At 42.9% G+C, this 17251-nt stretch overlaps 1 protein-coding gene across 2 annotated transcripts in view; it reads left to right on the forward strand.

Moving 5' to 3' along the window:
* The first annotated feature begins 1487 nt into the window (after positions 1 to 1487).
* LOC124721182 (laminin subunit beta-1) overlaps positions 1488 to 17251 on the forward strand; it is a 349227-nt gene continuing 333463 nt past the window's right edge. For both annotated transcript variants that reach the window (XM_047246020.1, XM_047246021.1), the window contains exon 1: positions 1488 to 1561. The gene's annotated coding sequence lies outside the window, so the exon portion shown is untranslated. The remainder of the gene's footprint in view (positions 1562 to 17251) is intronic.

Consider the following 17251-nt stretch of genomic DNA (forward strand, 5'->3'; position numbering starts at 1 on the left):
AGGTACTGGGAGATGAAGAAGCTTGCACAGGATAGGGTAGCATGGAGAGCTGCATCAAACCAGTCTCAGGACTGAAGACCACAACAACAACAACATGTCAGAATTACCGGATTGTTAATATGTTCTGTCGTATATGAGCTTTTATTACTTTGTTTACGAAGTGCTGTAAAATGTTTAAGTTCTAAGATGATAGTAAATGAACAATCAACCCAAGGAACTTTTAGTGATTGTTACTAACAATAGGAAGAGAAAAAATTAATAGAAGTATGTTGCCTCTTCCTTCAGATAACCTGCTAGATCTCATCCAGTGTTAAGGATTGAGTTTGTGTAAGAGCAGAAAGCTGTTTCCATGGTAAGAGACAATGATCATAGCACAACTCTTTCTGTCTGTTTTAGGTATTACATCTATAGATATGGAGGTCATAAAAACGTAGCATTACGTTACTTGAGAAAATGGGGTTAAAGAATCTTCTGTGGCCTTGTTACAGGAACCATCATGGTATCAGCATGATCTTGTATAGAGGAATTACAGGAAACGTAACCCAAGGTGGACAGATCAGTATCTGAAGTCAGCTTATGTTCCGCACGAGTCCAGTATCTTAACTACTGCGCCACATCCTTCGGCGTGCGTTCTTTTCTTAAGCGGCGTTATGAACGCGTTCTTCTTCCGTACGGATGTAATTTTAACTTCACAGACAGGCGCTTATGTAGCGAAGGGAAGCCCTTGTGCCACTATCAGCTTCCGCTTCCTGCGCGTGGGCGTCGTATCACTCGAACGTAACTTCGGCGCGTAGCGCGAACTCAAAAGCGCGAGAATTAATTGTTGTTCTCTCCTCTAGACGCACATAGAAACTTTCCACACATTGAATCCACTTTAACTAAAATAATCAGTTCATGTTCAAGATCATCCAGCCATTGAATTACGAGAGAGAAACGGAAAAGGATAAATGCTAAAGCCCTTATACTTTTCTTAATTATTTAAAGCAATATCTTAGCTTTTTATCATTTTGTAAAACATTTCAGCGCTGTACTACAATTTCTCGGAAACGTTTAGTGAAATTTAAGCTGTAACAATTTAACTTCCACGTGTGTTATTTGTAATACGAAAATGATCTAGAACAAATAACTGTATGGCAAGAGAAGAATATTCTTGCGGTTACTCGTGTGGAAGAAATAAGTTTACTGAAAAATACCCATAATGGTTGTATTACTCATAGTTGTGTTTCGCCGTGTCTGTCGGGCGTTTGAGAAGCGCGCGGTTAGTCTTTCGCCTGTTAACTGACAAATGAGAAACGACCTCGACTAAGCGTACACCAGAAGTTACAGGTGTTTGCACGCAAACCCGCGAAGTTTGGTAAGAGTAAACTTTGCGGTAGTCGATATTACGGAGTTAATCAGATAAGCCTAAACTGTGTTTCTGGTGCTTTGCTAACGGGTAGCTCAAGGCGCAGGTGGGGGGGTAGTTCCGCTGGGCGGAACAGCCGAGCAGAGGCTGTGCTGCCTCGTGCCTGCTCATTGCTGTGATCGCCTCCTCAGCGATCACATCACGGCCGTTCCTTTGGTAAGTGCTCCAAACTGTATTTCTTTGAGGAACGCACATGCTTCTTCACATCGTGAAAATAATCTGACCGCATTTCTTAATTTCGCACACCGTTTAAAAGTAGTTTAGTCCATCGAAAGCTTTTTTGGTTCTTAATTGTTAATGTGGATGGATTACTCATTGTGTTTGTTTATTTTGCACGAGATTCGTTCTATATTATGTATATTATGTGAGCTGTTTCTCTAAATAATATGTGTCTAGTTTTCATAAACATACGCTTTAATGTACATTTTCTGAGCCGTTAACACAAAAAGTGCAACTTGGCGGTAGATTGTGATTAAAGGCTATGACGCCGAGCTGTCATAAAGAGGCTTTCTGAGCGACTATTGTCTTGTTTTGTTGTTAATTATGACCGCTGGTGTATTGTATTTCTCGGCAACAGGTGGCAGGATTTCGTCGCAGCTTTGTAGATCTTAAAAATGGTTTTAACATACTCTTATAGAAATTTCTAACAATATAGATACGAAGAAAGAGTTTAACGTACACTACCGCCCGGGATTTTTGTATTTCTGAGTAGACAGTTCTATAACGCGTTTTGTTATAATGTGAGTGACCAACAAAGAATGTTTTTGCCGTCAGGAGAGTTTCAGAACTACACAAATACAATTAATCTTCCATATTTTTCTGTCGAATATCATTTGATTTTCGGTATTACTTTATGAAAATTGTTTTGTCATTGTGATAAGATATTGGTTATGACATTTTCAACGGTTCGTTATAATCTCAGTTGATCCGAAATGTAGACATTATCTCGAAAATATGTAAGTCCAATGTTTCTTGTTTCACTAAATGAGGGAAACAATGATAGGCTCTAAGACTTTTGGCTATAATAGAATTAGTAATTATAATTGTTCAAATGGAATGTGAATTTGCATTACTATTTGTTCAGTGTTCTAAATTTAATATATCTCCATTTTTTCCTCATTTATGTACTGATTTACACAACGAAAGCTCATCACATACATTTCATTCTCGACAATAAAGCAATACGTAAAAGGTATGGAAAGTAAAGCACTCTGTTCTTCCGATGGCAGGCCTAGCTAGGAAAGGCAGTGGAACGTGAGAAGAATTTTTCTGTGTGCCGGGCTCTTGGAGTATATGGAAGTAACCCTAGCTGCATCGGTGTTCACTACCAATAAGCCTCCATTTTTAAGGAAGTGCAATTAATTAACTCCAGGTTAGCCCTGTCTAACTAGATGCTGACAGACTAATGATTAACGTATTTAATTTACTGCAGAATGTTGGGAAAGATGCTTTCGCTATTCAGCTTAGACAAGAATTGAAGCGAAATGGGCGTCGTTTAATTCCATGGAACGATGTACACCTACAAAGCATTATTAAAACGGAAGTACAGTTCGCTGCTTGTCATCGAAAAGTAGATGTAGCTAATTTTAGTACTTTTTGTATGCTAACTACAATAAATTGTCTAAATATTTCTTACCTTCCGTTATCGCATCTGTACTCCTTCGGTGCCCGTAACGACTCCCTGTTACATATGCCCCTCAGTCTTTGCATATCTTATATAAAATGAAAGTTCTTTCTTTCTGTATTCTAGCAGTAGTATATCTTTTTCGCCCGGCCGTCGCATGTTTCGCATCACGTACAAACGTAGATTCGGTTATTAGAATCTCGTAGAAGAAACTTTAGCAACTGTTGCTTTCCCACAATTTCCATTTTGATGTACAAAAATATAAACTGATTTCATCTCAGTTGCATGAAGATATTACTCGAAAAACAGCATGTTAGGAGAACTCCTACTATATTGTATTCATGTTGCAATTTGTGTAAATTTCTTGAACTGGTATGATATGTGGGAATCGACATTAATCAAAACATTCGTACACGTAGAACAAATTAAAATTTATGGACAGATCTGTTTGTTCACCTTACGATGTGTCATTGTAGCTACTTCCGCACAGTATTAACATCAGCCCCAAGGCTCTACTCCTCGTGAAAAGCATCATCATTCTTAAGCTGACTGAAAAAACACACAGTCGAGCTGCTTATTCTGAAATAATGTGATGCATGATCTCATTATTCGTGAGAGCGGACGACGCAGCCTAACGGAAGACTGCTGTAGGTTCTTCTTTACGGTCCGGTATGTTCTCGCGGTTATCGTTGAAAGTTAAATATACTGTTCCCCATGTTGAGTACGAGGAAATATATTTTATTTGGAGTAATTTCCTCAAAACAGTTCGTTATCTAATATATCAGAGCAGAAACTTACATATGACAACACTTCTTTCATTTACACTTTAAATTCGCAAACTAGTAATCTGGTATTACTTTTCCACATATCTGGAAGTCTTTGAAACTTATTGTTCCTGAAATAACTGTATCTATCAGTGGGTTATCAAGTTAATTCTTTGTTGGTTTGGAACTGTGTGTAAGGACCCACTGCAACTATATATAGGCCGTAAAAATCAGGCCTGTTGCTTGGATCGAATTGTTGGCCATGGTTCTTACGAATTGTTGTCCAGTCTCTATCACCGCCTCTCCTCGAACCGTGGAGAGCTTCGGCCGGTAACTGCCTTCCACCGTCATATTTCTCATTTATGAAACTGACGGACGCGTTTTGAGCTTATGGCCTGTGTTTGTGGAATTCTGACAAATATCACGAAAATAAATGAGCTTAAAATCGTGTGAGTTAATTTTAAAAATTTGAAAATAATTGAAGAACCAATCGTTTGGAAGAAATTGTGCAGGAATGGAAACAAGGGCAACCAACCGGTCCTGATAAATGACATTAGATAGTTTAGCGAAGAAGAAATTTAAGGATTTTGAAGCCTACTCTTGAGGAAGGATGTACTGACAGGAGCTCACAAGTTGGTGGCGTTGGTTCTCTCAGAGCTTTCTAAGAGATATGAAGAGAAGAAACGTCACAGAAACCGTGTCAGGAGGAGGCTATCAGAAGAAGGTAACAGGTGGAGGCCAGTAGCCAGCCAGCGCTGCTAAGAATTTTGCTCATAATGACCTTCAGTAGTTCATAAAAATTTCGATGTTTTTCGTTGACTGTGTGGCTCTTTTGATCATGATAAAACGTATTTGGCCATGGCAAAGAGTCATGCTAAGTCATAAATGATATCTTTTTATTTTGTTCAACAATGGCAATCCAATTACAGAAACTGTGCAAATCCTAGCCAGCCAACTAAAACGATGGGTCTGTCCTGGAACGTGATTTCTAACACCTATAGTAATAATTCATGAATTATCAAGAATCAATTTGTGTTTCGTAACAGTAGTTCTTTTCGGATGAACTATTTTTATACACGTACTTCTTCCAGTTGACATGTGAATATTCTCGTTCAAAGCGTGATCACGATAGCGAAGAATTTTCTCACCGAAAGTAACGCGAGATTAATGTTCGCACGAGAATTGAACCCCACCATGCGCGGGTATGGCCTTTCAAACTGTTTTCAGTTGAACATTGTAGTGTTCGTTGCCAAAGAAGGCTAGTAATATGATACTATTTCTGAGACCTAAAGCTCTGTAGTCTCGATATTGTAATTCGAGAATGAGAGATTCAACCTAACGTTATTATGAGAAGAGAGGTACTGATAAGGATTCGCAATTGATTGGCTTTGGTCAAGTTAATAAACGAGTATGAAGAAACGGAACGTCCCAGAAACTCGGCCAGAAAGAAACTGTCAGGAGAAAGTGTAGAAGACAAATGCCAGTAGCGAGCCAAGGTTGCCAATTTCAGTAACATTATGAAAAATAGGAACTGTGTGTGTTATATAGCTGTCTCATTAGGACAGGTTTAAATCCTGTGGAGAATCGGGATTCAAGCTTGGGCGTCTACCTTCGGTGGAGAGCTTTACCATCGGAGCTATCCAGAAATTCCTCACGAACTGACTGGCAGTTTGGACCTGCCAGTGCCTCTTTCTTTACTTTCAAAACTTGTGATAATTCTGTAAGACTTCATCCCCGGACAAAGATGGAAAAAACAGTGTTTTTCAATATCCCCTAGTCCGTCTGTGACTGTGCTGTAGAAAGTTAAAAATGAATATGGAATGAAAGAACTGAGACAGGATCAAGTTGGAGGTTTGCTCAGATGATTCAGATGGACGAGTACTGTCCCTGAGAGGTTGGGTTTCAGATTTTAGTCACAGTCTAGAACAAGTTTTAACGATCCATGAATTTTTTCACATTTTTTTCGTACATGCGATCTAGAGCCTTACTTTCTGTTGACGAAATGGTGTGCACACCTTCTTTGATTATAGAGATAGATGGCGTAGTAGTTCTTTGATTCGCCTTCAGGTGAATGAGGTAAAACACCACCTAAGTTAGTTCTGGAAGTAATTTGAGGTGAACACTGGAGTGGTACCATCAATAATTCATTCCTCTTTCCTTCCACATGCTTGCTCTTCTAATTTATATTCCGTCTCTTACGATCGTGATGTCAGTGAGACTCTATCCTTCATTCCTTTTTATGTTTGTCGCACATGTTACTAACTTTACTACAGAAATGACGACTCGGTGACAGCTGAACATAGTCCTTCTCACTGATGTCAAGCGTAAGATTAGCCTGGTGTTTTTACAGTTCGCGTTAACAGCTCAGAATGTTTATTTATTGTGCACCGTATTTTGTCACAATTCCTTTCTGATATCGTCAGTTTCTGTAAATACATTTTGGTAGCTTAAACTGATAAAACTTTAGGGTCAACTTGATGGATTTACGATTGGACAGGCAGCACACAATGATGCCTGGAACATACGGCGAAATACTGTGTACATCAAATTAAAAAAATCCACGTGAAAATTGTACATGATCATGTGGTAACTTCGGCTCTAGCAGCACCGTGATACACATTCTAATATAAAACCATGTGTTCAAGCACTTTATGTATGCTTGGGAATTACATTTCTCTATTACCTCTGTATCTTGTCTGTCTGCTGTCCAGAACATCTAGCAACACATAGCTAGTAACCAGTCCGTTGGTACCACAGAAATATTATTTCTAAACTACCGTTAATAAATCTAGAAGTCCGCCTCTGAATTGCTTCGATGTCTTCCTTTAATCCCAGCCGGTGAGGACCCTAAACACTCAAGAATAAGTCGCACTAGCGGCCTATATGCGGTCTCCTTTACTGATAAACCACACTTATAGCACTCCTGACGGTACCCTTGTCTCCAATGAACACTCACCGTCGAGAACAACATTGGGTTCTATTACTTAAGAAGTCTTCGGACCACTCACATGTCTGGGAACCTATTCCGTATGCTCTTACGTTCGTTAAGTCTGCAGTGGGATACCATGTCAGATGATTGTCGGAACTCTAGAAATATGGAATCTGCCTGTTGTCCTTCATCCATAGTTCTCGGCATTTGATGTGAGGAAAGGGCAAGTTGAGTTTCACACGAGCGATGGTTTCTAAAACCGCACTGATTCGTGGGAATAAGCGTTTCGGTCTCTAGGACATTGATTGTATTCGAACTCAGAATACGTTCTAGAATTCTACAGCATACCGATGTTAAGGATATTGGTCTGTAATTTTGCGGGTCGGTTCTTTTACCCTTCTTATATACAGGAATGACCTGCGCCTTTTTCCAGTCGCTAGGGACTTGGCGCTGGGTGAGCGATTCGCTATGAAGGCAAGCTAAGTAAGGGGCCAGGCCCGTAGAGTACTCTTTGTAAAACTAAACTGGGATTTCATCCGGACCTGGCGAATTTCTAGTTTTCAATTCTTTCAGTTGTTTCTCTACGCCAGGGATACGTATTACTGCGTCGTTCATAAGGGACTCTGTGCGATGGTCAACCGACGGTATATTTGTACGATTCAACTCCGTGAACGATTTCTTGAACACGAAATTTAAAACTTCGGCTTTTATTTTGCTGTCTTCAACTGCCACACCAGACTGGTCAACGAGTTACTGGACGGAAGCATTAAAACCGCTTAGCGATTTTACATAGGACCAGAAAACCCTTCTTAAACCCTTTCAGTATACGTCGGGATGCTTGCTTCAGTATCGCCCCGATCCATTTCCGACTAATTTAGGAAGATTCGAATGTGAGTGTATTCAAAGGACCTATACAGGTACCACAATCTATATTTTATAGATGTGCCCGTAATATTTTATAATTTATAATATTACCGTGGTAACTTCGGCTCCAGCAGCACCGTGGTACACATTCTAATACAAAACCATATGTTCAATCAGTCTATGTATGCTAGAGGATTACATTTCCCTATTACCTCTGTGTCTTGTCTGTATGCTAGCCAGAACATCTAGCAACACATTGCTAGTAACCAGTGCATTGGTACCACAGAAATACACACATAAAAAAAAAAAATTGCATCACCCCCGTTGCCAGAGCTCCTGAAGATAGACGTTGACTGTGGATATTGTATCACAGACACAGTCCCTTTGACTGATCAAAGATGTCACTAAATCCGCCCAAAGATGTAAACAACCGTATATGAGGCGCCTATTAGACGGAGGGGGTCAGACAGTCAATCAGTTCCAGTCATTCTACCAGGAAGGAGGTACATGGCTCGTGTTGTCTGTAGTTAAACCATGCCTAGACGGTCAGTACCGCGGTTCGATCGCGTCCGCATTGTTACCTTGTGCCAGGAAGGGCTCTCAACAAGGGAAGTGTCCAAGCAACCAAAGCGATGTTGTTCGGACATGGAGAAGATACAGAGAGACAGAAACTGTCTATGACATGGCCTCGCTCAGGCCGCCCAAGGGCTACTACTGCAGTGGATGACCGCTACCTACGGATTATGGCTCGGAGGAACCCTGACAGCAACGCCACCATGTTGAATAATGCTTTTAGTGCAGCTACAGGGCGTAGTGTTACGACTCAAACTGTGTGCAATAGGCTGCATGATGGGCAACTTCACTCCCGACGTCCATGTCGAAGTCCATCTTTGCAACCACGACACCTTGCAGCGCGGTGCATATGGGCCCAACAACATGCCGAATGGACCGCTCGGGATTGGCATCATGATCTCTTCACTGATGAGTGTCGCATATGCCTTCAACCAGACAATCGTCGGAGACGTGTTTGGAGGCAACACGGTCAGGCTGAACGCCTTAGACACACTGTCTAGCGAGTGCAGCAAGGTGGAGGTTCCCGACGTACTCCGCTGGTGGTCATGGAAGGCGCCGTAACGGCTGTATGATACGTGAATGCCACCCTCCGACCGATAGTGCAACCATATCGGCAGCATATTGGCGAGGCATTCGTCTTCATGGACAATTCGCGCCCCCATCGTGCACATCTTGTGAATGACTTCCTTCAGGATAGTGACATCGCTGGACTAGAGTGGCCAGCATTTTCTCCAGACATGAACCCTATTGAACATGCCTGGTATAGATTGAAATGGGCTGTTTATGGTCGACGTGACCCACCAATCACTCTGAGGGATCTACTCCGAATTTCCATTGAGGAGTGGGACAATATGGACCAACAGTGCCTTGATGAACTTGTGGGTAGTATGCCACGACGAATACAGGCATCAATGCAAGAGGACGTGCTACTGGGTTTTAGAGGTACCGGTGTGTATATCAATCTGGGCCACCACCCCTGTAGTTCTCGCTGTATGGTGGGACAACATGCAATGTGTGGTTTTCATGAGCGATAAAAAGGGTGGAAATGATGTTTATGTTGATCTCTATTCCAATTTTCTTTACAGTTTCCGGAACTCTCGGAACCGAAGTGATGCAAAACTTTTTTGATGTGTGTATTATTTCCCGTTACTACACAATATTGTATTGTCCCACCACTAGAAAACCTTTTATATTTACCTGATAGATCACGATAGTACTAGGCAATTTATGTTATTCGGAAGTTCAGAAGTTTTTGGACAGGAACCCTTCTTTTTGTTCGATGGCTTCCTATGGCCCCTCACTCATTGTTTTGCCCTGACGTTAGATGAAGCTGAAATGGCGTTATTCAGGTTTCAGGCATTTACGTTTAACTCTTGTCAAATTGTCTCCTTGGTGATATTTTGCCTGCTGCTTTAAAATGAATTTATATAACTTAGTCCAATAGTGTATCTGTAGCTGTTACATGGATGACCAAAATAATGTTGAACTATTACGGTGCAGGGTCACCTTTGCCATTATAAACACAATGTATGCTGCTATAACTCGATTTATATTAAATCTTAATTGTAGCTAATGGGATTATATAGCGCGCCTCTCAGCAGAACTTTTCATTGCCTTGAAATATGATCCTGGAAGTACGTGGACGCTTTATTTCTTCCATACAAACCATAGTGACTGATTTTGGAGGCCAAGGAATGTGTTATTTACTCTCCTTGCTCGTTAAACGAATATCGATTTTCAGTTGTGTGGGTAAGAGTATTTTTATCTTTGAAGATACGATCCACAGCTGGGTACAACACCTGTGTTCTGAATGAACATGGTCACCTAAATCCTTTTGTTAGGCCTAGACACTACAATGAAATAAAGCTGTGTGGCATTGTTGACTGGGAATCACAAGAAAGGCATCTCAACCTAATTGGAAAATTTTTCTTTCAATAGGCAAAGTGGCTGTCCCTTTTTCATCGCGGAGTGCGAGTGTTGTGTTTGGAGCTTCTTTCTTCGTTGTGGCTGGATGTTGCGAATGCGTGTAATGTTTCAGTGCAATCATGTGTTGTTGATAACGATGGCCGGTCGCGGCGGCCGAGCGGTTCTAGGCGCTTCAGTCCGGAACCGCGCGACTGCTACAGTCGCAGGTTCGAATCCTGCCTCGGGCATGGATGTGTGTGATGTCCTTAGGTTTAAGTAGTTCTAAGTCTAGGGGACTGATGACCTCAGATGTTAAGTCCCATAGTGCTCAGAGCCATTTGAACCATTTTGATAACGATGAAAATAAGGGGAAGAGTGAAAGCCGATGGCAGCACATACGTTGCTCAACTTCAATAGCATCAAGCGGACCATCGAGCTTGCCGTTCCCATCCGACGAACGGATCACCATTAATTGTCATATGCCTCCATGATGTGAGACACTACAGAGGAGCTTGGAATTAAACGCAGAACTTTGGCTTAGAATCTTCTAATCAGTTACTATACACCACCTCCTTTTCTCTCTCCCCTTGCCGGCCGAACACTGGCAATGCAAATATTTTCACCACCTAGATTAGAACCCGCTACATCCTAGTCGAGCACTGCCTCACAAACGTACTTTAACTTCGAAGAAGTGTACCTGACCAGTTAACTCACCTTCTGGCGTGACCACAACAGCCATCGAATCCGAGATGTGACAACTTTAATCTCCACAATTCTGCACTGTTAGAGGTTGACAGTTTGGGCTGTATGCTTCATATGGTATTCTTCAAACGTAAACACGTCCTGCAATATATAAAAACAGTTTAAAACTAGGTTCGATACAACATTAAATATTTCGATTTGTCAGTAGCTCAGATATCTTAGCAGAAATATCTTGTACCCGATTTTCGACACTTGCGGCTCTACTGTGTAAGCAGTTCTTGTCGCGCTGTTTTATTTGACATTGGGTCTGTAGCCACATGTGAAACTGAACACGCTTTACTGTGGCATTGGTCTTCTTACTAGAGGTAACAATCTACTTTAATGATCTGATTATAGCAGTGTGTGTAATGGTTCCTCCATTACTGTGTTCAGCAGATGTTTTCTCATGAACTATGTGTGCTTCAGATTGATGGTTCGCAACATTACCAATGACGTAGGGGGAAAAGGAAACGGGAGACAACGTTAGTGATAAAGTCAGAAAACAAATTGAAATGGTTCAAATGGCTCTGAGCACTATGCGACTTAACTTCTGAGGTCATCAGTCGCCTAGAACTTAGAACTAATTAAACCTAACTAACTTAAGGACATCACACACATCCATGCCCGAGGCAGGATTCGAACCTGCGACCGTAGCGGTCGCTCGGCTCCAGACTGTAGCGCCTAGAACCGCACGGCCACTCCGGCCGGCCGAACAAATTGAAATGGGGTGTTTGTATGAGGGTATTATATTTTGGTCCAACCTCTGAAGATTTTAGTCAGGTATTATGATTTCAAATTATGACTGTCAGTAAAGGGATACCTGTTGGTAAAGTTTTGCAAAGAGGGAAACCACAGAAGGTGAATCACAAAGTCATGTAGGATTATGGGTAGTGGTAAGTTCCTGTGGGACCAAACTGTTGAGGTCATCGGTCCCTAGGTTTACCCACTACTTAATCTAACTTAAACTAACTTAAACTAACTTTCGCTAAGGACAACACACATACCCATGCCCGAGGGAGGACTCTAACCTCCGACGGGGGGAGGGGTATGGGGATGGAGTGAATTGTGCAACAAGAGCTTTGCCATTCATCTGAATTGACATATGGACACTACGAAAAACATACAATTGAAAAGCACGATTATTTACAATCACCATGTTTTCCCGCTGGGCGACCTGCATCAGTCAGCAGTTCCATTAGACCGATGACGGTTCCTGTAAGATTGTGCATCGTTACAGTACTTTATTATGAATATTTTATAAATAGATAAACTGTGAATTTTTGCACAAACGTGTATATGTAAGGCAAAATGCAGGAATATTCGTATTACGGTCTCACAGGTAAAATTGTGTCTGTAGAAAGTGTGTAACTGATCCATCATGGGTCTTTATTTTAACAACGTCCAGAACACACGAGAGTTACTCCAGGAAACCACATCTATTCTCAGATAGGAGTAAAGAAAGACTGCTTTTGTTTCGTCAACGTCGACGTCATTAGGGGCAAAACACTAGCTACCGAACGATGGGGGTAAGAATCAAAAATGGCTAAGGTCATCAGTCCCCTAGAACGTAGAACTACTTAAACCTAACTAACCTAAGGACATCACACACATCCATGCCCGAGGCAGCATTCGAACCTGCGACCGTAGCGGTCGCGCGGTTCCAGACTGTAGCGCCTAGAACCGCTCGGCCACCCCGGCCGGTGGGTAAGACTCGACCGCTGTCTTAACAAAGGAACTGTTCCATCATTCGCCTAAAGTGGTTTAAACAAATCGTGCGAAACTCGAAGCAGCATGGGCTGAAGATGGTTTGAATCTTGCTTCTTCTGAGTAAGAGTTCAGAAGCTGAAGAGGAAAGATTCAAGTCCTTGGCCTTCCTATCGTTCGTAGGGAATCTTACTTCTAAAATTGGGTCGCATCCTCTCTAAATATGAAGTCAAAGCTATTCTTCTGCCAGCTTCAAAGATAGCCACGCTCTTTAGTTCTATAAAGGATGACTTCATTTATGGAAGACAAGTGTTTATAAATCTCCCTGTTAGTGCCGTTTGTGGCACATCGGACGTACGTTTCGAGGACGTTACGCGGAACATCGACGCTGTATCCACCCGCTAGAGTCCGATAAATCTGACGTCGCCGAGCACTGGATAGATATAGGCAAGCCACTCTGTGGACTAAGATGGTTGGTTGGTTGGTTTGGGGGATGGGACCAAACAGCGAGGTCATCGGTCTCATCGGATTAGGGAAGGACGGAGAAGGAAGTCGGCCGTGCCCTTTCAAAGGAACCATCTCGGCATTTGCCTGGAGTGATTTAGGGAAATCACGGAAAACCTAAATCGGGATGGCCGGACGCGGGATTGAACCGTCGTCCTCCCGAATGCGAGTCCAGTGTATGTGGACTAAGAGATCGTCCGTATTTTAATATCCGTTTCATCCTTCTGGGATGCAGTTTTCAGGGAAGCGTCTGAATTATTATTTTAAGAATGATTTAACTAGTTGTGATGATGGTTTTAATCTTGATAATATGTGGAATTTGCATTGTCAGCAGTTAATCTTATAGGCAACGACAGTGTCCCCCTGTTAACCAGAATTTCTGAAACAACATCCTTCACAGAGGGGTGACAGCTGTACCTAGATCTGCTGCCCATGTGGTATTTCTTCCACTATGATCTGCCGTGTACTCATACACACGTGGCTCACCTTACAGGTATTCAGGCTTTTTAAAAAAGTGTCACACCTTCTCACAGGAGTCCGGAATGATCAAAACTAGAAGAACAGTTCCTGTAATTATACATTCGGAAACCAGTATATGTTGAGATATGAGCCTTTGAAGACCCTCAGTTCGCAGCCTGCATTTTATTTGCGGATGAGGTAGCATTTACGAGAGATGGCATTGTAAACTACCACAGTATGCACCAATGGGCAGATGAAAATCCTCGAGCAGTCGTGGAGGTGAAGCATCAGTATCACTTTCAGTATCATTGTATGGACAGGTATTGTCGGTGATAAGACTCATAGGGCCATACACTTTACCAGATTACCAGGTGTTGCGTGTATCACCAGCGTCTGCGCGATTATTTACCAGCGCTGTTTGAGAATGTTACCATTGCAGAAAGACAGCGACTGTGACTTGTGCACGACAGGTTACCAGCCTGTTTTCAACGGATCTTGCAACAGTACCTCACCGCAACGTTACATGGGTGATGGATTGGTCGAGGAGACTGGATTTCTGGCTATGGGGACATTTCAAGACTTTTGTGCATGACTAGCGTATCGAAAATGTGTAGACGTTACAACAGCGTGTGGACAATGTATGTGACGCTATTCAAATGAAGCCAGGTGTATTTGAATGAGTGCGTGATTCGTTGCGATGAAGGGCTAAAGGATGTCAGGATGCAAGGTAACCCTATACGCATCTCTGCCTGAAGTGTCTACTTCTGCGTAATAGATAGGTAAAAACGGGAGTACAGACTGGCCCATATTTCAACAGATATTGGTTTCCGCACTTATTTTTATAGGAGGTTTCCGTCTAGTTTTGTCTAATACTACCTCTTGTAGGAATATTTGGCACTTTTTTTTAAACACTCTGTTTAGGGTCGACGGGAGTACTTTACCGTCCAATCAAATACACCCCGATATTTGTTCGTCCTACCAACTATAACTCCTCTCACGTCGAGCCAGACGGTCTAGCAGCAGATCGCGTACCTAGAAACTGAGAGGCTGCGGGATCGAATCTCGGTCGGCCCACGGATTTGTCTTTCCTCGTTTTAACCTATCCTTCCCTTTTCAATGATTTGAAGAGACATCAGAAACGACACGTGTTCGGATGCCACGTTAAGTTGCACCTCCCATTTCCCCAGTTGGATAACTGGGGTAGGTAAGGGACACGCAAGTCGCTGAAGTGGCGTCGAATTTTGGAAATTTGTGGTAAATTCCTTTGGGACCAAACTGCTGAGGTCTTCGGTCCCTAGGCTTAAGCACTACTTAATCAACTTGAACTAACTTACGCTAAGGACAACACATATACCATACCGAGGGAGGACACGTACCTCCGACAGGGGGAACCGCGCGAACCGGGGCAAGGCACCCCACGACCGCGCGGCTACCCCGAGTGGAAAACGTCCAATTGAAAGACTTTCACCAGAGCATTGAGCTACACGAAATTATTATTACTCTTCCCAAACATCACGCTCCACATAAGCACTCCCTCCCTCCCTTTCCTGTTCATCTTTTCCCATTCCTTCTTCTCTTGATAGCATGGCTTTGTCCACACACCAGACTCCTCACCTTCTATCCTTGCACAATCCACCCAACACCTGCCTTTATCTCCATAGATAAGCCGGCCGCAGTGGTCGAGCGGTTCTAGGCGCTTCAGTCTGGAACCGCGCGACCGCTACGGTCGCAGGTTCGATCCTGCCTCTGGCATGGATGTGTGTGATGTGCTTAGGTTGGTTAGGTTTAAGTAGTTCTAAGTTCTAGCGGACTGAAGACCTCAGATGTTAAGTCCCATAGTGCTCAGAGCGATTTGAGCCATCTCCATAGATAAAGGCCCCAGTATTTATACCCAGGCACATTTAGCCCTATAGAACATACTTTGCCCTCCTGAAAACTGTTTTCCCCAGAGCATATCATTCAGGTCCGCCCCCATAACTGAGTGGTCAACGTATCAGCTACCACGCAGAGCACCCAGATTCGATTCCCGGTACTGCCAAGGACTTTTCCTTGGTGGAGGGACCGGTACAGGCTGCATTCAATCTCTATGTCAATTGAGGAGCTACTTGCATGAGAAGTAGCTGCTTCAAGGTGTGAAAGGTTGGCAAAAGGGCCGGGAGAGCGGTGTGCGAGGAGGGCTGAAATAAACACCAGACAAAATTTGGTTAAGGTTCAATTCTCGGAAATTTATGGATCAATAGTTTAGTCTTTTAACCAATGTGCCATATCTCTCTTACACATAAGAATTCCTTTGAAGAAGAAACATTTTGGGGAAAAGAAACTCAGTTGTGGTAAAGCCTTTTGACTCGCAAGATACTGGTGAATGCTTTTTTTAGTGTATATTTTGAATTGTTTAGTAGTATGAATCACAGTTTGAAATAACCATCAAAGGAGGGTGTTCCGTAATGTAAGGGCGGAGGCAAAGAAGTGAGAAGCACGCCTACTTATAGTTGGTGTTTACGCCTTACACTGCATGTATAACGTAGATAAACGGTGGCACTGGTTTCCTGCCCCGTCCTTGATGCCATGCGAGCTTGTGCTCCGTCTCTAATGACCTAAGTGTCGGCGGGACGTTAAACCCAAACTTACTTACTTCATTCGAATGAGAGCTTTCGCACGCCCCAACACTGCAGTAGTCACAGCTGTGTGCGTCTGACGGGACGCGAGAGATCGGACAGGTTTGTGCGATCTTGGTGCAACGATGACAGACCCCTAGTTCAACGACTCACCGTGATTTTGTTCACTGCCAGTTCTCGGAAGACACCGTACAAGCGCCTATGAATATTTGCTATGCTCTGGTTTTCCGCCAAAATACACTCAATGGCGACTCTTTGCTTGGAACGCACCTCCGTCACAGACGCCAATTTGAAGGCTATGTACGTGGGTGAGTCAAATGAAAACCTTAAATATTTTTTTAAATATTATTTATTGTGCAGAAGTGATACAAAGCTGTATCACTTTTCAACATAATCTCCCGCACGCTTAATGCAAGTCCTCCAGCGCTTACAAAGTGCATAAATTCCTTTAGAAAAAAATTCTTTTGGTAGTCTACGCAAACACTCGTGCACCGCGTGGCGTACCTCTTCATCAGAACGGAACTTCTTTCCTCCATTGCGTCTTTGAGTGGTCCAAACATATGGAAATCACTTGGGGCCAAGTCTGGTGAGTATGGTGGATGAGGAAGACACTCAAAATGCAGATCTGTGATTGTTGCAATTGTTGTACAGGCAGTGTGGGGCCTTGCATTGTCATGTTGCAAAAGGACACCTGCTGGCAGCAATCCACGTCGCTTTGATTTGATTGCAAGCTGCAGATGATTTTTAGGAGATCTGTGATTGATGCATTGATGATAGTGGTCTCTCTAGGCATGTAATGCTCCAAAATGATGCCTTTTTCGTCCCAAATGAGAGTCAGCATAACCTTCCCTGCTGATGGTTCCGGTTGGTGGAAGTGGGCCCAGGTTTCGTCCCCAGTAACGATTCTTGCAAGGAAGCCATCACCTTCTCGTTCAAAGCGCCGAAGAAGTTCTTCACAAGCATCAACACGTCGCTCTCTCATTTCAGGAGTCAGCTGCTATGGCACCCATCTTGCAGACAGTTTGTGAAACTGGAGCGCATCATGCACAATGTGGTGTGCTGACCCATGACTAATCTGTAAACATGCTGCAGTGTCATTCAGTATCACTGGGCGGTTTTCCTTCACTATGGCTTCAACTGCTGCAATAATCTGTGGAGTCACAA

The sequence above is a fragment of the Schistocerca piceifrons genome, chromosome X (genome assembly GCF_021461385.2).
Source record: "Schistocerca piceifrons isolate TAMUIC-IGC-003096 chromosome X, iqSchPice1.1, whole genome shotgun sequence".
Taxonomy (NCBI): domain Eukaryota; kingdom Metazoa; phylum Arthropoda; class Insecta; order Orthoptera; family Acrididae; genus Schistocerca; species Schistocerca piceifrons.